This window comes from Corythoichthys intestinalis, chromosome 2 (assembly GCF_030265065.1).
Source record: "Corythoichthys intestinalis isolate RoL2023-P3 chromosome 2, ASM3026506v1, whole genome shotgun sequence".
Classification (NCBI taxonomy): domain Eukaryota; kingdom Metazoa; phylum Chordata; class Actinopteri; order Syngnathiformes; family Syngnathidae; genus Corythoichthys; species Corythoichthys intestinalis.
Genome location: NC_080396.1, coordinates 7,086,232 through 7,112,428, shown reverse-complemented (window position 1 = coordinate 7,112,428; position 26,197 = coordinate 7,086,232). Strand labels below are relative to the sequence as shown.

At 38.0% G+C, this 26,197-nt stretch overlaps 1 protein-coding gene across 9 annotated transcripts in view; it reads right to left on the bottom strand.

Annotated features, from left to right (window-relative positions):
- Window positions 1-22,664, bottom strand: part of rp1l1a (rp1 like 1a) — a 49,548-nt gene extending 26,884 nt beyond the window's left edge. The window contains exons 1-3 of one of the 9 annotated variants that reach the window (XM_057829899.1): window positions 22,547-22,662; window positions 18,826-18,867; window positions 10,095-10,303 (exon numbers count right to left, since the gene is read on the bottom strand). The gene's annotated coding sequence lies outside the window, so the exon portion shown is untranslated. Of the gene's footprint in view, window positions 1-10,094; window positions 10,304-13,999; window positions 14,257-18,825; window positions 18,868-22,546 lie in introns of those variants that run through there. The other 8 variants (XM_057829901.1, XM_057829900.1, XM_057829908.1 and 5 more) reach the window with 8 other exon arrangements.
- Between the last annotated feature and the right edge of the window lie 3,533 nt (window positions 22,665-26,197).

Below are 26,197 nucleotides of genomic sequence, written 5' to 3'. Positions count from 1 at the left end.
TGTGACCAAACGTGATTTATTTATATATTTCCCCGTGTTATACCTCGGCACTCTCGCTGCATGTGGGCAACGTTCAAGATCACAACATTAAGCACCAGTAGAAGACCGAATTTAACAAAAGAGAAGAAAAGTAGACAACGAAAATCGCCATTTCAATTAGGAATGGAATGACAAATATGCGTGCATTTTACCAACTGCAAGTACCAAACCTATGTGCTTAACACGCATAAAGACAGTTGCTCTGATAAAAAGTGAAAATGTGAAACGCCATTATGTTAAAGAGCACAGCTCTTTTGAAGATAAGTTTCCTCCTAAATCAGAATTGAGAAGGCAAAAAAATTAACAGGTTGAAGCAGTCATATCAAGACTAAAGCAAGGTTATTGTTAAATCTATGACACAACAAAAAATTGCAACGGAGTGCTCACTCAGAGTATCGTGGGTGTTGGTCAAACATAAGAAGCCATTCTCTGATGGAAAAATAATAAAAGAGTGTATGACTGAAGTGATGACAGCAATGTTCAAAGAGAAAGAAAACGAGGAAATGACAACAAAAATCAAATCTCACTCTCAGATTTATCAACTACAAGACGCACTGAAATACCGGCTGATGATGTGAGTAAACAGCTTTGTGACCCCCAAACGCCATTTTCTCATTGAGCAGTCTTTTACAGTTAAAGTTACTGTCAATAATTGTTATGTTAGCACCTTAATGACAGAGCTTTTCATTTATGTTCTGAACAAGTGAACATGTACTGTACTACTTGCACATCTTTTTTTTGTCCAGAAGTGTTTCACAGTTACAAAATGTACTGTCACTAGTTATTGTTTGCACCTTAATGACAGATCTAACATTGTACTTGCGTGTTTTTTTGTTGTAGTTGTATTTTTAAGTCGAAAAAATGTTTTGTTAATTTATTTTTATTTAATCAGAATGTACATTGTATATTTGTTTGGGCAAAAGAAAACCACCTTCGACCTGCCTTGTACTTCACCGACATTAATCAATGGACCCATGCTTGTCTGGAAAATATAATTGTGGAGCTTCAAGATTTGTATTCGATGACCCCCACCCTACGTTGTGCTGGTATTTGAGTGTACCCTAATTTTCGGACTATAAGCCACTACTTTTTTCTCTCATTTTGAATCCTGTGGCTTATAGTCCAGTGCGGCTTATTTGATGATTTATTTGGGTTAATAGGTAAAACTTTATTTGACAGCGGCATCATAAAACTATCATAAGAACATCATAATTATGACATGACACTATCATGGGCATTATTGAATGCTTATGACAGATATCAATATGTGTCATTTGGCATATTATGTCGCTAACTCCATTTATGTCCAGCTCAGATCTTTTTCGTCCATTCAAAAGTGAGATAATTTGCCTAATGACACTAACTGACATCGATTATAAGCATTCAATAATGCTTATGACAGTGTCAAGTAATAATTATGACAGTATTATGGCACCACTATCCAAGAAAATGTTACCAAATACAATAGCTAGCAATTAATGAAACAACTGGAACAGTAACTGAAGAAATAATTAGCACAGAACATGAATTTTGATTGTTATTTACATCTGTAGTACCGCAATGCATGCTAGGAGGAATGTTGGATGGCAACAGTGTTGACAGCAGGTGGCAGCAGAGGTTGACTGTCTCCCCCAAGGGAGCAGTGATAGCTAAATGAAGATTTTTGAAACAATAAGGCTTTGCAGCCAATTGGTTCAAAGCTTCATGGTGGTTCATTTGTTTTCATGACAGTTTTATAATGCCTTTGTCAAATTAAGTGTTACCAGTTAATATCTTTTGGTGTAAATATCCCATAATCCAATGGGGACAACTGCGGCTTATAGTCCAGTGCCGCTCATCTATGAACAAATGCTGTTTTCATGTCAAATTTGGTGGCTGGCAGCTTATACTCAGGTACGCCTTGTAGTCCAGAAATTACTGTATTTGTTTTGTTTTCTTATCGGCTCTCTGCCTACTGCTTAAGTTAGTATTATCGACCCCGTCAACCTACTGTCACAGACCCATTGTGTTATTCCCCATTCTCCACGATCGCGTGTATTTTTGCTTGTATTTGAAAAACCCTTGAACGCGTCCCTCCGTTGATTTCTGATTTGAGGTGCAGCCTTTCCTGGACATTATACTAAGACGCGACCCGTGAAATGTCTGCTTAATGTCTATGTCAGTCGACCGGGGAAATTGCTTTCACATATAAGGGCGGCCAGTTTAAATCCCGGGATTTTAACGTTGTTTCGGCGTATATGAAAGGGGCTAGAGAGAGAAAGGTGCGGTAGAGATTTTACTTTCTCTTTGAATGTTTTGTTGTTGGCGTCAACTCCGTTGGACAGTAGGACAATAATAATTGTCACGTTAACTTATAAAGACTGGTGAACAGAAGTCGGAGGAGGACTGTTGAGATATTCTACATAGACATACATACATAGACATAAACATTCTACGGCCGTATTTTCGAGCCAGTTCACCACGCTTTTTTCTTTCATTTCCATCTTATTTCAGTGGTAAGCGTCAGCTCTTTTTTCACCACCAGCATTAACCTTCTTGGAACCCGTGTTGATTTCTCTCACAAGAACATCCGCCGTGTGCCCGTCCTGTGGCAAAACAAAGAAACTGCGGCACTGTCATAAATCGTCGTATATCGAGCATGTCGTCGGATGCAGAAACAAATGGTGAGTCAAATCTTACGTCGGATCAGGTCCGGATCTAGGTTTACCCACCAGTGTGGGCACTAAGAAATCTTGAGGGGGCACCCCCAATGCAGACCTCTTTAACCTCTGTATTTCGCCAGGCTTGGGACCGGCGCAAGTAGGACACTGGCTTGTGTCCCACTGAGGCTGCATTAATTTTTTGGGGGTTTGTTTTTTTTTGCTGTTTTTTTTATTTTGTTTTTTTCATTAATCTATCTACTTATTCTAGCAGTCGGCGTGATGTCACGATGACGTCATCTCGCATAGCAACGTGTCGACATTTTGAGATTGGGGCACGCACAGGTAAACATCCGTGGACAAACGTTGTCTGAAATTCATATATTTCAGCTGTTTTGTGGCTTTTTTTCATAAAAACGTCTTGAACATGACTTATTATTATCACGAGTCACTGCCGACAGACGCGAGGAGGCAATACAACTTAAAATTAGCGTGTATTGGCCTGCAAATTTGCCCTTACAAAGTCGCAGCTGATAGCTGGATTGAATGCAGTGGAGTTCGGAAACATCTACAACTACCTCATAAAGTCACCCAGTAAGTTGACCTTTATCAATTACGTGGAATATGTACTGTGTGGAAGTGCGAAAACTGGTAGTAATATACGGAGTGATTATTTCTGCCGTAACCGGTAATTTGCTTCCAAGCGTTATTTTGCCGTGAACACGTCACGGCAAAAAACAGCACCTTTAATTCTCTTTACAAGGCATACTTATATCGTCATTAAAGCAGCACATGTATGAACTGAGAAATGCTGAACTGGAAATAAAAGCACGAGCAGCTTCCAAAACAAAAGTGCTGCTCTTAATAAAAAAGAAATTACTTAAACAGCTAAACTATGAAAATTAATAATTAATTTAATAGCAAATTTATTCATTAATATTCAAAAGAATTCTTAACAGAAAGAATACATATGGCGGAAAACACAGAGTAGGCTGAAAAAGCAGTTTCTGGCCTTGCAGCCCTCTTTGAAATAAATTGACAAAAGAACTGTTTTGTTTGATAGAACAATATGTCTATATGCTGCCATAGCAGATTCATGGCGCATTAAGTCCCCGAACTATTTTTAATTTGTCCATTTTACCTTGGAAACCCCCTTTTACGGACGTCGCGCAACCGCTTTTGTTAAACCTAGCCATAAAAAGAAGGTAAGTAATCGTATTTATTATTCGAAATGTCTGTCATTTTTAGCTTATAATCATCAATTGATGTTTAATATTTAGTTAAAAAAAAAAAAAAAAAAAAATATTCACTCGCAAATTTTAAACTTTTAAACAAATTACGTCACAATGAAAACATTAGCGTCTGTAAAAAAGTCACGGATATCTACCTCATTACTATGGCTTGTGTTTTTTTTTTCGTTACTGTCTCGTTTTCCCCAATAGTTTAGAGGATAAATAATCGATCCAAACAAAGAAAAAAAAAAAAAGTTTAAAAGGGTAAATATATGAAAATGAAAGTCTCGACCACGCCTTGATGTCTGCGATTTCTGCATTGCGACCCTTGTTATATTACCATGTTTCACCCATAAAATCCCCCCAAAACCCGGCTGTGGCCATTCACAGCTGTGTCTTCACATTTGGTAATATATGCTACACGGATTATTTTTGATGGAAAAGGGTTAAGTACGCGATAATATTTTTAATTATGCTCTTGCGTGTTCTCACCACCAGTTAGGGTTTTGCTGTTTAAAAAAACGTTTTTTTTTTTTTTTTTTTTTTTTTTTTTAAATGCCCTCCTGTTCAAAATTTTTCTTCCCCCATAAAATTTAGACTTTAAGCTTTCCAATGATGTATCACACATAGATATCGGACAATTTTGAAATTTGGCCAAATTGGGGGTCTCAGAGCGGAACTTCAAGTCACCTGAGTGTTTTCCGCAGTCCCTGACAAAAGTCAGCCAATGTACCATCATCAATGTGAACATTGCCGCAGACTGTGCAATCAGGAATTATTGGTCAATAAGCTCAAACAGTACTCAAATCATACCTTAAGTCTGAATCAAAACACAAACCAAGATAGCATAATGTAATGCAGTTCAACTATTTCAATACAAACAACAACCATATTTAACTCATTCATTGCCATCGACAGCGATAAACGTCAAATGTATTGAAATAAGGCTGATTGGCATTGAATAATCATGTTTTGATGCATTTGACATTTTTAGTAGATTGGACTATTGCAATGGTGTATCTAGGCCTGTCACGATAACAAATTTTAGTGTGCGATAATTTATTTCATAAAATATTGCGATATGCGATATTATTGCACCCCCCCAATTAAAAAAAAAAAAAAAAAAATTACAACAACACTGTGAGAATATAGTATATATTAATAGATCATGTACACCCATTTAAATGCAATAAATGTTTACTCTTAAATTCAAAAATACTTTTTTTGGAAAAGACAACAATATTAATACTGCACAGAAACACAGAAGAAATAAAATGTGTTTTTTAAGAAAAATAAAATTCCACTTAATAATTTAAGCATCTAGGCAAATGAAAACGTTTCCCCTCATAGCTTCTGCTATGGCGTTTCATATGTAATACAGTGGTACCTCTACATACGGAGTTAATTTGTTCCAGGAGCTTGTTTGTAAGTCGAAATGGTCGTATGTCAAGCAGGATTTTCCCATAAGAATACGTTATAATTCCAATAATTCGTTCCATAGCCCAAAAACCCACACTACATCCTAAATAAATACTGCTGTTACAATTGCAAATAGCAATTACAAAGAGCAAAACAAATAAAATATGAATAAAAATCAGAAAAATAATAATATAATAATAGCAATAATAACAATAATACAGTACCTGTAATTATGTAACGAATCGGCTTCTAATGTGGCGGACTTTTTTTTTTTAGTGTACATGAACGCACCGCGTAATGTGGCGGACTTTTTTTGGTGTACCTGAACGCACCGCGGGGCTGACGGTGAGCAGGAAAGCGCTATTTTACTTTCTGTTTCGATCCTGGCGTCAACAGCAGTGGACACTCGGCGAGTTGATGGAATAAATGATTTGAAACCTGATGAAGCTGGCAATTTCTTAGGCGATGTTACCACAATAAGAATTGTCACCTTAACTTATAAAGACTGGCGAACGGAGGGGGACCGCCGGCCGAGATCGGCATTCTACGACCCAGTTCATGGATGCACACTTATATTTTGCTATCATTAACGTCTTCGTTTCAATGGTAAGCGTCACCTTTTCTTTTCTTTTTTCTCCACCTGCACTAAACTTAAACTGCACTAAACTAAAAACAGAACTAAAATGCATTTTGCGTAGTTGGTAACAAGGAAGCCGAACTTTTAACAGCACGTCAGCCGCACGCGCGCACGCAGGTGCACGCGAGGCGATAAATCGCAGCGGAAAAATTATCGCCTTCATTTTTATTTACCGTGCGATAAATGGAATTATTGCATGTTGCAACAGGCTTATGTGTATCTACAAGTAAAAAAATGAAAACAATCAGGGAGCTGCAGCTAATCCAGAATGCTGCTGCCAGAGTCCTGACATATACAAGGAAACTGGACCGTATTACAATGGTCACAGAATCATGACGCTGGCTTCCTGTGAGTCAAAAGATAGAGTATAATATCTTACTGCTGGTCCACAAAACACTTACTGGCCTTGGACCAAAATACAAGCCTGATTTGTTTGACTACTGTAAATATATCTATTCATTCACTTGAATATATAATTTACAGTCTATCACAAAAGTGAGTAGACCCCTCGCATTTCTGCAGATATTTAAGTGTATCTTTTCATGGGACAACACTGACAAAATGACACTTTGACACAATGAAAAGTAGTCTGTGTGCAGCCTATATAATAGAGTTCATTTATTTTTCCCTCAAATAACTCAAAATATAGCCATTAATATCTAATCCCCTGGCAACAAAGTGAGTACACCCCTTAGAAACTACATCCCTAACTGTCCAAATTGTGTACTGCTTGTCATTTTCCCTCTGAAATGTCATGTGACTCGTTACATGAGTGCTGTCAGCATTGCTGCAGAGATTGAAGAGCTGGGGGGTCAGCCTGTTAGTGCTTAGACCATACGCCGTACCCTACATTAAATTGATGTGCATGGCTGTCACCCCAGGAGGAAGCCTCTTCTGAAGACGGTACACAAGAAAGCCCGCAAACAGTTTGCTGAAGACATGTCAACAAAGCACATGATTATTGGAACCATGTCCTATGGTCTGATGAGACGGGCGGGCTTTCTTGTGTACAAGCAGTACTCAATTTGGACATTTAGGGATGTACGTTTTTTCATAGGGGTATACTCACTTTTGTTGCCAGGGGTTTGGATATTAATGGCTATATTTTGAGTTATTTTGAGGGGAAAATAAATTAACTCTACTATATAAACGGCACACAGACTACTTTTCACTGTGTCAAAGTGTCATTTTGTCAGTGTTGTCCCATGAAGAGATCTACTTAAATATCTGCAGAAATACGAGGGGTGAACTCACTTTTGTGATACACTGTAGGTGATTATTGCATTATTTTTGTTCCTGAATTGTGTGTCGTCATCTCTTGTCCTTAAAAGAATAAAAGAACCTGTAAAAAAAAAAAAAAAAAAAAAAACTCCCCCCTTTGAATGGCGTCATGGACCAGGATTCCTGAAGGGGAGAGACGACACAGAATTTCGAGAATTCAACCCTCTCTGGGGTAGACGGTGTGGCGCCAATATAGGATAAGGTAAGATTTTTTGTTTTAATACGCTGCGGTAAACATCTACTTTGCACACCTGTTTGGTACCGACTCTAGGTATTCATGCACGATAGGATTCTTGCATCGCTAACAATTAAAAAAAAAAAAAACATGTTGTTAGTGTCTTGATTTTTTAATTCAACCAATGCACCAATGACATTTTAATTAATTTATTTATTTATTTATTTATTTTTTTAATGTATGTATATGGCAGAAAACACAGACAGGCTGAATAAGCAGTTTCTACCCCTCTTTAAAATAAACTGCTTTTTTTTTTTAGCCAAAAGAACTGTTGTGTTTGATAGAACAATATGTCTATACTAGGGCTGTCAAAATTATCGCGTTAACGGGCGTTAATTAATTTTTTAAAATTAATCACGTTAAAATATTTGACGCAATTAACGCATGCACTGAATGAGCCGCTCTCGCATTGCCTCAAACAGATTTTAATGAGGCCGTTTATGGACATTAAGAGTGAAGAGAATGCGCCGTTCCATACTAATGTTATTCCTTCTAATAGTGGGAGAATTAGTAGTTGTGAGACGTTTATGCTGTTGCTTTGTGCTCCACACATATTTTGGTAAGTTTGCTTTCTTTTAGTGGCAATTATGTGTCTCTTGTTGTATTTTGGGTAAGATATGCTCAGAGATATATCTGTTATAAAGGCGAGTGGAGACAGGCATTCTTTGGGCTGCGCCGTTTATTCGCATACGCTTCTGCAACTCCTTCACAACAAACAGAAGTATCATTTAGTGAAAGAACAACAAAAATAATATTGCTATCTCACAAAAAAAAAAACAGTGTTCACAGAAAGAAACAAAAGACTTCAGTCCGTAGTAATGAGGCCTTATTCTCACACAGCTAAACAACAATGCAAAGTGAACTGGCATTACTCATTTGGTCACTCAATTCTTATTTTTGTTATTTTTATTCTTCTTCTTATTATATTAACTCTACTTTTGATTGAAAATTGTACACATTTTATTAAAACGAAAATATGAAGAGGGGTTTTAATATAAAATTACTATAACTCTTAACTATAACATTTATCTTTTATGAACTACAAGTCTTACTGTCCGTGGATCACTTAAACAGAAAGAATGTTAATAATGCCATTTGTGGATTTATTGTTATAATAAACAAATACAGCACTTTTGTACAGTATGTTGTATGTATATATCCGTCTTGTGTCTTCCCTTTCCATTCCAACAATAATTTACAGAAAAATATGGCATACTTTAGAGATGGTTTGAAATGCGATTAATTGCGATTAATTACGATTAATTAATCTTTAAGCTGTAATTAACTTGATTAAAAATTTTAATCATTTGACACCCCTAGTCTATACGCTGCCATACCCGTTTCATGGCAAATTAAGCCCCCGAACTATTTTTAATTTGTCCGTTTTACCCTGGAGACTCGTTTGCAGACACCGTGCAACCGCAACCCAGCCATAAAAACAAAAGGTAATCATATTTATTATTGGAAATGTCGATCATTTTTAGTTTGGAATCATTAATTGATGTCTAATATTTAGTTTAAAAAAACAAAAAACAAAAAAAAACAATTTTCTAAAATTATTTGCTCGCATATTTAAAATTTTTAAACATATTACATCACAATGGAAAAAATAGTGTCTTTTAATAGTTCACGGATATCAACCTCATCACTATAGCATAATTGTATTATTTTTTGTTACCGCTGCATTTCATAAATAATTGATCCAAACAAAGGAAAATTGAATAAAAAAACGTTTAAAAGGGTAAATATTTGAAATAGTAAATCTCGACCACTCCCTGATGTATGCGATTTCTGCATTGTGACCCTTGCTATAATATATATACCCTGCAAACGATCGCCGTCAATAGCAGCCAATGGGTTAATTGCTTTAAAATGTTAAAGCTGATTGAACAGTAGGAAGGTTGTTGATGTATTTAGTTTTTGTGTTGTAACGTCTAAACAGGTTACTATGTGGTCAAAGTAAAAACAAGACAATGAGTTAAAAAAAGAATCATCTTACATATTATTTCTAAGTTTTCACCTAGTTTTTATATTAGTAACATTTGCTGGGTGAGATAAGAGGGCAAATCGCTTTGCCTGGCTGCAGACAACCTTAACGTGACGCTCAACTTCTTAATCCCTCCTATCAAACCTTGCACCTAAAACACCACCAGTCTGTCATTTTAAAAGGATACGCCAAATTACAAGTCCCCAGCTCTTGTTTTATATACCTGTTTAGTTTTACCCAGTAATACAAATAAATGAAGCAACTTAGGTACTGTAAATATGAATTGAATTCCCCCTAAAATGAGACGAGTAAAGGTAATGATTATGAGAACTTTTGCAAATATATTCATCCTATTTATTCCTTGTCCCCACAGCATTCATCTGAAGATGCAACCTGAACAAATATAGTCAGAGTTGTATATTAAAAACCTAATTTTAAGAAAAATATATGAAAAATGTCAAGGATGGCGTATTTAATATACTGTATATGTACCAGCCCATTATACCATAGTATGGACAGATGATGCATTTTACAAACATATTTAGTTTTTCTTAATTGGAAGTGCACTCCACACACATTTTGCTCAAATATCTCAATACTAATAGTTAAAAAAAATGGCACTCACATTTTTAGGAAACATGGTCCAGTTTGAAATTGCCATCGAGAAAATACTTAATCCAACCAAAAGTCTCAGCGGTTGACTCAGACAGCAAGTTTTACACGCTTATACTAAAGATACACTCCATGAGTCATGAGCTGAGATGCTTCTTCAGCTGCTCCATGAAAATGGCAGTCACTAATCAGGAACATGGAGGCGGAGACAAGAGGAGGACGCTAAGGATAGAAAGAAAAGCCTGCTTAAGAACCTGTATGGAGAGGGAGGAAGTAGGTTGCTATGGTGAGGCCAAGAAGGTGACGAAACAAGTAAAATGACGCTCTCATATGACATGATGTCATGCATAAACATTGCCAATTAAAACGCAGTTTCTTTCATTTTAGAGTAGAGAAATGAATACACCCGTTTTAAAAGTAGCTTAATATAGCCATAGTGACCAAAAGAACAATTTGACCAATTATTATGATAAATAACCTCAAATCCGTAGTTGTAATTTGTTAAGAAACTCTCATTTTTTTCTTCATGCACGTTGATCAATAATATTTGCGAGCAATGGTGTGCATTTGCCAGAAATGCATTTGCAGTGTTTGCTCATGTGATCTATGCATTTCCCTCTATTTATACAAGCAATAACATTTAAACTTTTTCGATACATTTCTGCTACTGTATTGCAGTCCCTGACATCCTACCCCAGACGTGCTCAATGATGTTCATGTCTGGTGATTGGGCTGGCAAGTCCTGGAGGATCTTGATCTTCTTTGCCTTGAGGATCTTTGAGGTAGAGATTGAAGTGTGCTGCAGAATTTGTCCCCTTTTATGGTTAGGAATGTATGAGGCAGCTAAGATTTGTTGATATTTCGTGGTGGTGTTATGGTGTTATACTTATATAGCGCTTTTCCACCTTTCAAGGCGCTCAAAGCGCTTTACACTATATTGCCATCTACCTACTGGTGACGCAGCACCAGGAGCAATGTGGGGTTCAGTATCTTGCTCAAGGATACTTAGGCAAGTTCATTAGGGCAGAGAATTGAACCCACAACCTCTGGGTTGGGGGACAACTACTCTACCACTGAGCCATGCCATCCCCCTCAGACTATTTATGTTGCCTTACACCCTGCGGATCTCTCGCACACCCCCAGACTGGATGTAATCCCTGACCATTATGTTGCCACCAACAAACTTCACTGTTTTCTGCGTGAATCTCGGATGCATGCGGGCTCCAGTAGGTGTCCTGCAATATTTGCGGCAACTGTGGTGTAATGCAATGGAAGATTCATCTGAAAAATCCCCCTTTTGCCATGTTTCTAGCATCGATCCTTTTGACAGGCTGTGGGCCTTGGCAAATGCCACCAATTAGTTGTCTGCACCCTGAAATATCAACAACTCTTAGCTGCCTCTTACATTCCTAACCATAAAAAGGGACAAATTCTGCAGCAGGATGGTGCTCCGTCGCATACCTCAATCTCTACCTCAAAATTCCTCACAGCAAAGATATGCTCTGGATTATTATTATTATTATATTATTATTATGCTCTGGAGCGATTTATGTGTGATTATTTGCGGTCGGATCGGGCCTGACTTCTCTCTCGCTAGCTTTTTAAAAAAAAAATTTTTTTTTAAATAAATAGACGAAAACGAAAATTTTGGGCTGCCAAAAACAACAATATGGTAAACAAATGAGTATCTTCACTCGTTGCCTGTCACTGACAACGATAAACGCCAAACTCATTCAGTCTTTTTGATTGGCTGTGAATACTCATTATTTAGTGCCATAAATGGCGCGAGACGTCCATATCATTGTGACTGGAGGGGGCGAATTTGACCCCACCCCCCAGTCAAAATGAATTTGTTTTTTTGTTTTTTTTTTTAAACCTGTCCTGTTCAGCTGCTTAGACACGAAGGATAGGACTCAGGGTGTCATTATCGTCTAAACAGTTTTAATGTATCACATGGGAGTTTGATATACTGCCATTGTGGTTGCTCATTATGTTTTATTCCAAGGGCGTAGGTTTGTATAGGGACGGTAGGAACACTACACTACCAACTTTTCAGGATGGGATTTCAGAGAAATTGTCCCCGCCAACTTTTAAGCAACCTTATTTGCATTATATAATGACTTCAGTTACTGTATATAGGTAATTTAGATTGTCCTCCCATATGGCAGAAAACACAGACAATGCTGAAAAAACGGTTTCTTCTCTTGCATATTTAAAACAAACTGCTGTATTATAAGCCAAAAGAATTGTTACGTTTGATAGAACAAGATGTCTATATGCTGCCATAGCAGATTCATGGTGCATTAAGTCCCCGAACTATTTTTAATTTGTCCGTTGTTCCCTGGAAACCCTCGTTTACAGACGTCGCGCAGCCGCTTTTGTTTCAACCTAGCCATTAAAAGAAGGTAAGTAATCGTATTCACTATTCGAAATGTCTGTCATTTTTAGCTTAAAATCATTAATTGATGTCTAATATTTAGTTTAAAAACAAAAAACGACTTAAAAAAATTATCCACTCGCATATTTTAAACTTTTAAACAAATAACGTCAAAATGAAACAATTATTGTATTTTTTTCGTTACTGTCCCATTTTCCCCAATATTTTAGATGATAAATAATCGACCCAAACAAAGAAAAATTGAAAAAAAAAAAAAAACGTTTAAAAGGGTAAAGATATGAAAATGAAAATCTTGACCACTCCTGGATGTCTGCGATTTCTGAATCGCGACCCTTGTTATATTACCATGTTTCACCCATAAAATCACCCCAAAATCTGGCTCTGGCCAGTCACAGCTGTGTCATGACACTCGGTGACACAAGCTACATGGAGTTTTTGGATTGAAAAGAGGTAAGTACGCGATAATATCTCGTTAAAATCATGGTGTCTTTAATTATGCTCTCGCGTGCGCTAACCTCCAGTTAGGGTTTGCTGTTTAAATTTTCTTTTTTTTTTTTTTAAATGCCCTTGCAATGCAAAATGTTCTTCCCCCCAGAAAAATTGAGATTTTAAAGGCCAAATGTGAAGTAAGGCTGGCCAACCATGTTTTTGAATAATATCAATGGCTAAACAATTATAAGCATATTTTCGTTATCTTTTTTAACGCAACCCTTCCAGATTCTTTGTTTAACCCATAGCAACGCCCTTGACAACGAAAATGCTTTTCTTCGACAATCTTCGGAAATCTTCGAAATTGACGTCACACCGAGAACTGCGAGGGAAGTCCGCCATACACACAGTATTGTTGCATTGCTTCTTAGGTTTGCATAGGGACGGTAGGGACACAACACTACCAACTTTTCAGGATGGGATTTCAGAGAAATTGTCCCCGGCAACTTTTAAGCAACCTTATTTGCATTATAGACCCTACCCACGTGATGTCACAACTCCTTCCTCCTGACTGGTGCCGCCCAATTGTCCGTCAACACATCATGTTTCCCTGTTACGGCTACGTACATTCCTCCTATTTACGACGTGTTTTTCTGCTCGTTAACATTAATAATCAAAATGGTAAAGGCGTGTGTGGCGGTCGGTTGCAATAACAGAGAAGATAGACGGAGAGACTTGAAGTTCTACCGGATTCCGAGAGACCCGGAGAGAAGAGAGCGAGATGGGCTGCTGCAATTCGACGAGAAAACTGGGCTCCAAACGATTACCACAGATTATGTAGTAGTCATTTTATATCTGGTAAGATGCATTTAATATATATTTAGAGGGTTTTGGGCCGACAACCACAATTAAGATCATTGCTAGGCTAATCGCCGACAACATACACGTATGTATGTAGTGAGAGTGCTATCGCTAAACCATATAAACATTAAAAGCCCTAACTCCATTGACAAACGACATGAAATACATTAGACTTGACAGTGGATGTTAGCAATAACAAAAGATTTTGAATTGAAAATTTCGTAACTCACCTTTCCAAGCACAAGATAGATTCCTGCCGAATTTTCGTGGACGAGGACCTGTTTCACCCAACCAGCAACGAAGTATTTATAAGCCTCCAAGCTCTTAAAGTTTTTCAAACTTTCCTGAGAATAGGCTGATTTTGTGTGGACAAGATAGTTGTACATATCAGGGTAGCTAGCAGATGTCAGGCAAATACGGCGGAGACAGCGGGTCGAAAAACATCGATTAAGGCATCAAATATGGATCTGGCGAATGGATAAACTGAAGCTTTTCCACATAACGCCTTTTATGCAACGCATCAAGTGAGTTTACGGCATCCGAAAGCACCATGAAATGCATTATAAATTGCTCGATCAATTGAGACCATTGATAATACAGACACAAAATGACGGACAAGGGGGCGGAACCATACAGCGAGCACGTGATTTTGTGACGTCGGTGGGTAGGGTCTATATAATGACTTCAGTTATATAGGTCATTTAGATCAGGGGTCCCCAACGACCGGTACCGGTCCGTGGCGCATTTGGTACCGGGCCGCGCAGAAATAATAAATAATTTATTAACGACTGCATTCTGGCCGATTGACTTTGGCCTGTGCCGCTTAACACATGGATATCCCCGTGTACTCTTGACTACAGGATAGGAGGTCGTCATAGAAATGCATATATTGGACTCTTAGCAGTACATCTTGTTTTGTATATCTACAGTGGGGAGAACAAGTATTTGAGACACTGCCGATTTTGCTGGTTTTCCCACTTGCAAACCATGTAGAGGTTCTTTAATTTGTATCATAAGTTCTCTTCAACTGTGAAGGACGGAATCTAATACAAAAATCCAGAAAATCACATTGTATAATTTTTAAATAATAAATTTGTATTTAACTGCATGATATAAGTATTTGATACATTACCAACTAGTAAATATGTCGGTTCTTAGTTCTTTTTTAAGAACCCCTCCTGTTCTCCACTCATTACTGGAAGTAATTGCACCTGTTTGAACTTGTTACCTGTATAAAAGACACCTGTTCACATGCTCAAACAAACAAACTCCAACCTCTCCACAATGGCCAAGACCAAAGAGCTGTGTAAGGACATCAGGGATAAAATAATAGACCTGCACAAGGCTGGGATGGGCTACAGGAAAATAAGCAAGCAGCTTGGTGAGAAGGTAACAACTGTTGGACTGATTATTAGAAAATGGAAGAAGTTCAAGCTGACGGCCAATCTGCTTCGTTCTGGGGCTCTGTGCAAGATCTCACCTCGTGGGGCATCACTGATCATGAGGAAGGTGAGGGATAAGCCCAGAACTACACGGCAGGACCTGGTCAGTGACCTGAAGAGAGCTGGAACCACAGTCTCAAAGAAAACCATCGGAAACACATTACGCCGTCATGGATTCAAATCCTACAGCGCACGCAAGGTCCCGCTGCTGAAGCCAGTGCATGTCCAGACACGTCTGAAGTTTGCCACTGACCATCTGGATGATCCAGAGGAGCAATGGGAGAAGGTCATGTGGTCGGATGAGACCAAAATGGAACTTTTTGGTCTAAACTCGGCTCGTCGTGTTTGGAGGAAAAAGAAGGATGAGTACAACCCCAAGAACACCATCCCAACTGTGAAACATGGAGGAGGAAACATCATTTTTTGGGGCTGCTTCTCTGCCAGGGGTACAGGACGACTGCACCGTGTTGAGGGGAGGATGGATGGGGCTATGTATCGCCAGATCTTGGCTGACAACCTCTTTCCTTCAGTGAGAGCCCTGAAGATGGGTCATGGCTGGGTCTTCCAGCATGACAACGACCCAAAGCACACAGCCAAGGCAACTAAAGAGTGGCTCCGTAAGAAGCATCTTAAGGTCCTGGAGTGGCCTAGCCAGTCACCAGATCTGAACCCGATAGAAAATCTTTGGAGGGAGCTGAAAGTCCGTGTTGCCCGGCAGCAGCCCCGAAACCTGAAGGCTCTGGAGAAGATCTGCATGGAGGAGTGGGCCAAAGTCCCTGCTGCAGTGTGTGCAAACCTTGTCAAGGACTACAGGAAACGTTTGGTATCTGTAATAGCAAACAAAGTTTTCTGTACTAAATATTAAGTTCGATTTTTGTGATGTATCAAATACTTACTACTTTCATGCAATTAAAATGCAAATTTATTATTTAAAAATCATACAACGTGATTTTCTGTTTTTTTGTATTAGATTCCGTCCCTCACAGTTGAAGAGAACTCATGATACAAATTACAGACCTCTACATGCTTTGGAAGTGGGAAAACCAGCAAAATCGGCAGTGTATCAAATACTTGTTCTCCCCACTGTATGTGCGCTTGGCCTCGATGTCAACGTATGACGTAGGTTGTCGCCCATCACATTTGTTCCAGGAAACAATTAGCCACACTAGAATGACTGAAAAACAGACGTCTTTGGACAGCTTTTTTACGGGGAAAAGGGAACCTGACGAGCCAGAAGATGAGCCTACAATCTCGAAGAAAACAAAATCTACACTACTTCCTAATCACTAAAGACCCACGAACTTCGAAGGAGTGGCTTCGTGACCCGTATGTGAATAAACCGAGTGATTCGAACATGTCTGTGCAACAGGAATATTAGCTTGTAGAGGTCGCAAGGCACCGTGACCTTAAACGTACGTTTGAGACAACAACTCTACAGAGGTTCTGGATTAAAGTCATTTCGGAATATCCTGACATCGCTACAAGAGCATTGAAAACCTTGCTACAATTTGCAACATCATATCTTTGGAAAGCGGGCCTCTCTCACTCACCCATCTCGGGACCATCTCGTCGCAACGAAACAAGCTCAGGCCTCCCACTGATTCAGCGGGTGAGTTGTATTTTCCCTGCACTTAACACGACGGGGCTAAAAACAAATGTTATTTTATATTTGCTGTATTTTTCTGCCGCACATTGCCGGTGTTCTGACAAATTTGGCATGCGCGTAACGTTAAAAATGACCGCGAATGCAGCGATTCCATAGTACACACTACAAACTTTCTTTTAAGACAAGAATATTAACTTCCGTTTGCCATGATAGCAACTCACAACAACTGCACGCAACTCTCTCATGTAACAACTTCCCCGTGTCGTTAAGCATTAATTTACGCCATTTTCGTGTTGCACATGTATGTTTATGATGTAAATAGTTGTATAACATTGAGAGTCCAACTGAATATAAAAGAGGGCTTTTTTCACTGCCACAAAAGCTTTGAGAGCAAAATTTTATAAGGGTACAAAATTTTACAGAACACCGGTCCCCGAAAAAAGACCCAAATCACACCGGTCCGTGGTGCAAAAAAGGTTGGGGACCCCTAAATTTAGATTGTCTTCCCATATGGCTGAAAACACAGACAAGGCTGAAAAAACAGTTTCTGCTCTTGCACCCCTCAGTAAAACAAACTGCTGCATTATAAGCCAAAAGAACTGTTATTTTTGATAGAACAAGATGTCTATATGCTGCCATAGCAGATTCATGGCGCATTAAGTCCCCAAACTATTTTTAATTTGTCCGTTGTACCCGGAGAACCCCGTTTACAGACGTCGCGCAACCGCTTTTGTTTCAACCTAGCCATTAAAAGAAGGTAAGTAATCGTATTCGTTATTCGAAATGTCTGTCATTTTTAGCTTTAAATCATTAATTGATGTTTAATATTTAGTTTAAAACAAAAAACGACTTAAAAAAATTATTCACTCGCATATTTTAAACTTTTAAACAAATTACGTCACAATGAAAAAAATCATTGTATTTTTTTTCGTTACTGTTCCATTTTCCCCAATATTTTAGATGATAAATAATCGACCCAAATGAAGAAAAATTGAAAAAAAACCCCACAAAAAACGTTTAAAAGGGTAAATATATGAAAATGAAAATCTCGACCACTCCTTGATGTCTGGGATTTCTGCATCGCGACCCTTGTTGTATTACCATGTTTCACCCATAAAATCCCCCCAAAATCCAGCTGTGGCCATTCACAGCTGTGTCTTGACACTCATTGACACATGCTACATGGAGTTTTTGGATCGAAAAGAGGTAAGTAAGCGATAATATCTCGTTAAAATCATGGCATCTTTAATTATGCTCTCGGGTGCGCTAACCTCCAGTTAGGGTTTTGCTGTTTAAATGTTTTTTTTTCTTTTAAATGCCCTTGCAATGCAAAATGTTCTTCCCCCAGAAAATTGAGATTTTAAGCAATACAACATGCCACCTCCTCCGCCCCCTTCGAAGATGAGGGACATTAGAAGTTTTTTTCCACCAGCAGCTGCTGAAATGTGAATTTCTCGAACTCCAAGAGGAAGTATCCGCCTGTATGTTTTCTACTGTTAATGTTAATCATACTGTAAGAAATGTAGTGAACTAAGGATTACCCCCTTAATTGATGATTAACAAGTTTGTATTTCTTGTGTATGTTAATTTAAATTTGCTACTAAAATCCAGACATTTTTCAAAATGTTTCGTAGTGTTAGATAACAAGGGTTTGTCTCGAACGGTGTATCACATGAAACAATACATATGAAAGTTAGTATAAGTCAATACAGATTTATTTTGCATGGATTCTTTAGCCAATCAATCAATTATGTTCATATTGGTGAGAAATGTACCCCTGACCCCCGTTAACCCAGTCTGTTTGGTTATAAATATCCCGTCCCCAACTAAAAGTGTACACGCAGGTTATGCTGTTATATCGTCCCTACCAATGTTGAGACCAAGCCTACGCCCTTGTTTTATATATTAGGTGAAGGTAGGGAACGGGAAAGGGTTATGGGGGGACAGAAAGAAAGGAGGCAGACAGAAGAGGGGAAGAACAAATAACAAGAAATACATTTTTACACACCCGGACCACCAGCCGGTCTCTGCAGCAATGCTGACAGCACTCCTGTAACGAGTCACATGACATTTGGAGGGAAAATGACAAGCAGTACTGAATTTGGACATTTAGGAATGTACGTAGTTTCTAGAGGTGTACTCACTTTTGTTGCCAGGGGTTTAGATATTAATGGCTATATTTTGAGTTATTTTGAGGGGAAAATAAATGAACTCTGTTATATAAGCTGCACACGGACTACTTATCATTGTGTCAGTAGCCACGTTTACATGCTGACTTTTATTCATACCGATTCAAATCATTCCGAATGGAAATTTCAGATCAGCTGTTTACATGTCACTTCATCTATTCCGATCCAGCGTTTACATGTGACTGCCTTTATTCCGAAAGGACGTTTGACAACTGCCGTCTGACATGCGCAGATTAATCAAAACAAAGCGTCACGTTGCAAAACATGGAGATCGATCATCGGAATGCTGCTGTTTTAACTTTAACCCACTTGTTGTGTTTGTGGGGTCGTATCCGCGTCTGCTGTTTTGCTCTTTTGCCTTGTAGTAGCCGGTTTTCCACCGGTTTCTAATCTGGTCAATGCTCCGGTCTATTCTGGCTTCGTGTAACCTCTCGTGAACTTTTTTAAATAGTTCACTGTTCCTCGTTTTACGCCCGTCTAAGCGAGCAATTATATTCAATTCTTTTAAAGTTTGAATTAAATATAATCTTTCTGCCGGACTCCGATTAGGTGCGCTGTGCTTGGAAGCCATGTTGCAAGTGACGTTACTCACGTCACAAAGTGACGTCACCACGTCAGTACGGAGCATGTGCAGAAAGAACGCAACCAGACACCATTCCGCTTCCCTGTTTACATGATATAATTTTACTTCTAATCGGTTTGGGAAAAGGAATATTCCACCCCTGTGAATCGGAATGAAATTCCATTCGGTTTGGGCCTGTTCATTCCGAATGAGGTGTTTATATGGAACACATTTATTCGGTTTGAACAAATATTCCGATTGTAATTGGAATATTTGGGTCCATGTAAATGTGGCAAGTGTTAAAGATGTCCCGATTGATCGGCATCCTGATCGATCGGGTCCAATCACGTCATTTTCAAAGTATCGGAATCGGCAAAGATATATCGGACATGCCTTTTTTTTAAATATATGTATATTTTTTAATTAAATCGTTTTCTAATTGTATTTAACGTTACAGACAAAATGTCTTACATTCATCCACAGTCTTTAGTTTTGGCTTAAAGTAGGGCTATCAAATTTATCGCGTAAACGGCGGTAATTAATTTTTTAAAAATGAGTCACGTTAAAATATTTAATCCAAATAACGCATGCACTGCATGACCCACTCACGCATTGTCGCGATCAATTTATAATGGCACCGTTTTACCTATATATAGACCCTACTCACGTGACGTCACAGCCACACCCCCGCGCCATGTTGTCCATATACTCGTCATGTTAATGCATTAGCGCTTCGTAAATCCCTCCTACTATGGCGTGTTTTTCTGCTCGTTAACATTAATAATCAAAATGGTGAAGTCGTGTGTGGCGGTCGGTTGCAAAAACAGAGAAGATAGACGGAGAGACTTGAGTTTTACAGTATTCCGAGAGACCCGAAGAGGAGACCGAGATTGACTGCTGCAATTCGACGAGAAAACTGGGCTCCAAACGACTACCACAGATTATGTAGTAGTCATTTTATATCTGCTAAGATGCATTTAATATATATTTAGAGGGTTTTGGGCTGACAACCACAATTAAGATCATTGCTAGGCTAATCGCCGACAACATACACTCAGACGTTGTGAATGAACTACCTAAAAATATATAATTATAAGGGGATAATCAGACAGTTGTCATACAATTAATTTACAATTTCACTATTGAGGCCAAAAGCCAAAAAATAAATTCAACTAGGGACAATCTGGAGTAGTGCTATCGCACTTCATATTTATTACATATTATATATGTATGTAGTGAGAGTGCTATCACTAAACCATATAAACATTAAAAGCCCTAGCTCCATTGACAAATGACATGAAATACATTAGACTTGACAGTGGATGTTAGCAAGAACAAAAGATTTTGAATTGAAAATTTCGTAACTCACCTTCCGAGCACAAGATTCCTGCCGAATTTTCGTGTACGAGGACCTGTTTCACCCAACCAGCAACGTAGCATTTATAAGCCTCCAAGCTCTTAAAGTTTTTTCTTAGTCTTTCGTGAGACTAGGCTGATTTTGTGTGGACAAGATAGTTGTAAATGTCAGGATAGCAGATGTTAGGCAAATACGGCGAAGCCAGCGGGTCGAAAAACATCGATTTAGGCATCAAATACGGATCTGGCGAATGGATAAACTGAAGCTTTTCCACGTAACGCCTTTTATGCAACGCATCCAATGAGTTTACAGCGTCAGATAACACCGGGGCTTCCATGAATTGCTCTATAACTTGCTCGACTAATTGAAAACAATGAGAATAGGTCTAAAAAATAGGTACAATATGGCGGCCGGAAACAGCGACACGCCCATTTTGTGACGTAGGTGAGTAGGGTCTATAGAGCTAACAGGCAGCGTAAAATGAGTAGAGAGAATTTTGGCAGTCTTTGGAACCTCTTATTAATTGGCTAAAGCCTTAAAACCCCTCTCTCAACAATTAGAAATATCATGGGAAGCAATGCGGGGAAGAACGGTAGTGGTTGATCTTTTCCTTAACACTCTATGTTACTTCCTAACGCAGAGAAGATATATCAAATGGTGCCACTACGCACAGTCATGGGTACATTTCCCATCATGCATTTGGGATGGCCACAGTATCATTTACTGAAAGCTCAACAAATACACTAGATGGCAATATTCAGTCACAATACACAAAGTTACAAGTCTTTCTATCCGTGGATCCCTCTCACAGAAAGAATGTTAATAATGTAAATGCCATCTTGAGGATTTATTGTCATAATAAACAAATACAGTACTTATGTACTGTATGTTGAATGTATATAATCGTCCGAGTTTTATTCATTTTTTTCTTAATGCATTGCCAAAATGTATATGATCGGGAAAAATTATCGGGAATGATTGGAATTTGATCGGGAGCAAAAAAAAAAAAAGCAATCGGGAAATATTGGGATCGACAGATACTCCAACTAAAACGATCGGGATCGGATCGGGAGCACAAAAATACAATCGGAACAACCCTAGTCAGTGTCATTTTGTCAGTGCTGTCCCATGAAAAGATATACTTAAATTTCTGCAGAAATGTGAGGGGTGTACTCACTTTTGTGATACACTGTAGCTTAACTGTTTCGCTGCCATTGGATTCATTTGAACGTTTCCAGGCCCTCCCAGTTAAAATGAATTGGCTGAATGGATAGGGGTTTTCAATATGAAATATCCTCTTTTACCAGCTTTCTCTGAGCCAGAGCAATTCAACTAAAGATAACTTTGGAATAGGCACAATGCCTAAACGGGTTAATTACAGCGTGTAACTTCATTAAACTTGTTTGCTTTACCGTTCAAATGACTTATTAGTAAATAATGTTGGTTTTGTCAGAGAAATACTAGCAAAAAATAATTAGGTCAAGGCAATCATGGTCTTGACGCAAATGAGATTAAATGCCCTGCTTGTCCTTCCGTCAGCTTATTAGAAGTGCTCCCCAATTGTCAAATGTAAAACCTTCATGCTTCCACTAAAATAGAACACAAATAAGGTAATTCTTACCCACATGTAGTGAAACATCCAATAGCGATCACGAAGAAAAGATGATACGAGCTTCGGACCTTTTTACATTCGCTCTGGTTTCTAGGGATCGCTTCAAGAGGTTCACATGAGATTTGTCAAGCCTTACAGTGAATAGACAGGAAGCTCAGCAATCCAGCCCTCCAAAATAAAGCTGTAGACGGATCATTTACACTCAAAAGAAGTCACAGTGAAATCGGGCCTCACAGTTCAGACATTTAAATAACGTTAAAGAGCTAACTATAATTGACGGATTATTTTGCTATTTTGTTATATAACCTTCATTCAAATAAAGAAAGCAATTCTTTATCGGAAGAGGAATGCGGATGATTAAAGTGGACAAGATTTATGGAGTTGAAAGAGGATTACAATTGTTGCACCATCTGTGACCCTCAGACAATTGCAGTCTGCTGGTGTCTTAGTGTCAATTCTAAACTGTGAAGTTGTTCATTTGTTGTCACGGGGCAGTCTCATTATCTTTATGTTTTTGATGCAATAGACTTAATATGTTGGATGCTGTTGGATTGCGTTTTTCGCCATCATTGACTAACAGTATAGATGATTTATTATTGTTCGCTTTATAACCAGAAATTCTGTCAAAAGGTTTGATCAGTTACAACTACGGTTGTTCCGATCATTTTTTTTTGCTCCCGATCCGATCGTTTTAGTTTGAGTATCCGATCATGGTTTTTTGCTCCCGATCCGATCGTTTTAGTTTGAGTATCTGCCGATCCCGATATTTCCCGATCCGATTGCTTTTTTTTGCTCCCAATTCAATTCCAATCATTCCCCATAATTTTCCCCGATCATATACATTTTGGCAATGCATTAAGAAAAAAATGAATGAAACTCGGACGAATATATACATTCAACATACAGTACAGAAGTACTGTATTTGTTTATTATGACAATAAATCCTCAAGATGGCATTTACATTATTAACATTCTTTCTGTGAGAGGGATCCACGGATAGAAAGACTTGTAATTCTTGAAGGATAAATGTGACTTTGTATATTGTGACTAAATATTGCCATCTAGTGTATTTGTTGAGCTTTCAGTAAATGATACTGTAGCCATTTAACTGTTCTGCCCAAATGCTTGATGGAAGTGCAACCATGACTGTGCGTCGTGGCACCAATTCATATATCTTTTCTGCGTTGGGAAGTAACATAAGGTGTTAAGGAAAAGATCAACCTCTACCGTTCTTCCCCACATTGCTTCTCACGATATTTCTAATTGTTGAGAGGGGGATTTTAAGGCTATGGCCAATTATTAAGAGGCTCCAACGACAGCCAAAATTCTCTCTACTCATTTTACGCTGCCTGTTAGCTCTAAATATAGGTCAAACGGCGCCATTATAGCTTGAACGCGACAATGCGTGAGTGGGTCGTGCAGCGCATTAAATATTTTAATGTGATTAAATTAACAAAAATTAATTACCGCCGTTTACGCAATAAATTTGATAGCCCTACTTTAAGCCAAAACTAAAGACTCTAGATGAATGTCAAAGATATTTTGTCTTTAACATTAAATAAAATTAAGAAACAATTTAATTTATATACATATATATATATATATATATATATATATATATATATATATATATATATATATATATATATATATATATATATATATATATATATATATATTAAAAAAAGGCATGTCCAATATTTTTTTGCCGATTCCGATACTTTGAAAAGGACATCTTTAATTTTAATGTTACTTAAAGATTAGTTACTCTGTTGTGCCCAAGTCAGACACCTAGCATCTTTTCTTGGATGCCAGTTCATCAATGTCAGGGTTCAGGGTTTGAGCTGAGGAAACCTTCATTATCGAACAAAGGTCAGTCAGACGTCTCCTGTGAGATGTTTTTGTCATCTTCATTGAGGAGAAAAGTTGCTCTTTTCATTTCCTTTACCTTCTGGCTCCTTTCAGGCATGTCCATGTCCTTATATTTGTCCTGGTGTTTTGTTTCCTCGTGTTGTCTAATATTGAACTCCTTAGTTACAATAAATCAACAAGATGGCATTAACATTATTAACATTCTGTTAAAGCGATCCATGGATAGAAAGACTTGTAATTTTTAAAAGATAAATGTTAGTACAAGTTATAGAAATGTTATATTAGAACCCCTCTTAATGTTTTCGTTTTAATAAAATTTGTAACATTTTCAATCAAAAAATAAACTAGTAGCTCGCCATTGTTGATGTCAATAATTACACAATGCTCATGGTGCTGAAACCCATAAAATCAGTTGCACCCAAGCGCCAGCGGAGGGCGACAAAACACCAAAAAACACAAGTAACAAGGGGACATGACACTGTGCTATCATTTTAATCTGTTTGAGCGGGGCATGTGCGTTAAATGCATCAAATATTTTAACGTGATTGATTTAAAAAATTAATTACCGCCTGTTAACGCGATCATTTTGACAGCCCTAATAGTAACAGCAGTATTTATTAAGGATTTTGTTAAAAAAAAAAAAAAAAAAAGCACTGAGCTGGTGTGACTAGAAGAATGGATACAACTCCAGATTGTCCTTTTAGAACAATAATGACGCCCGCCCCGATTTAATTAGACCAAAACTTTCCTCTTCATGAACTCGTTGCCTTTTTATTTTCTTTCAGTGAGAACTTAGCTTTCTTTAGGTAGCCAAAATATGCCTGATATGCCTAATATGCCAAAAACAAAAAATTGCAAATCGCCACAACGGGGATCCAAAACACGTAACATGCAATCAACCTGGCATTCTTAACAGATATAATGTAGGTTTTTGGGCTGTGGAATGAATTAATGGAATTATAATGTATTCTTACGGGAAAATCCTGCTCGACATACGAACATTTCGACTTACAAACAAGGTCTTGGAACGAATTAACTTCGTATGTAGAGGTGTCATTGCTGATTTCAATTATTATTAGTAGTAGTAGTTTTTGTTTTATTCTTATTTTTGTTTTATTTCTATTTATTTATTTTTATTCTATTTGTGATTAAATGCGATCTTTTGTCTTGATTTTTACGTTGTATTGATTTTAATGTGATTTTTATGATCTTCATGTGATGTAAAGCACTTTGAATTGCCTTGTGTTGAATTGTGCTATATAAATAAATTTGCCTTGCCTTGCCTTGCCTACCACTGTATAGGAAAGTCAATTACATGCAATGACACTTTTTGGCCACCGGGGGGGGCTGTGCCCCCTAAAATCCGTTTATGCTACACTAGTAACGTGGAAGCAGCACAGGGGTGAAAGTGGCTAGAATTTCTTGCCAGAACTCCCCGACGCGAAGGTCGCCACAGAGCCAGAAATTTTATTGATATATTTCTTTCTTTTTTTTTTTTTTTTTAATTGGGGGGGGGGGGGGGGGGGGGGTCAGACCTCTTAAACTACTGAAATGCAAAGAAAACTCTTTTAGCACAGTTATTTCTATAACGCATACAAAAACTGATTTTCATTCAAAATTGTATTTTTTCAATGATTTGCCAAATAAAAGTTACCAAAAACGGCAATAGCCCCAACTTCCATCTCCTAATTTTTATTTTCCCTCATTTCCTCATATATTAAATGCTAAATCTCAATTTTACTACTTAAGAACATACGATATATATTAAAATTGAATGGATTTTTAAAA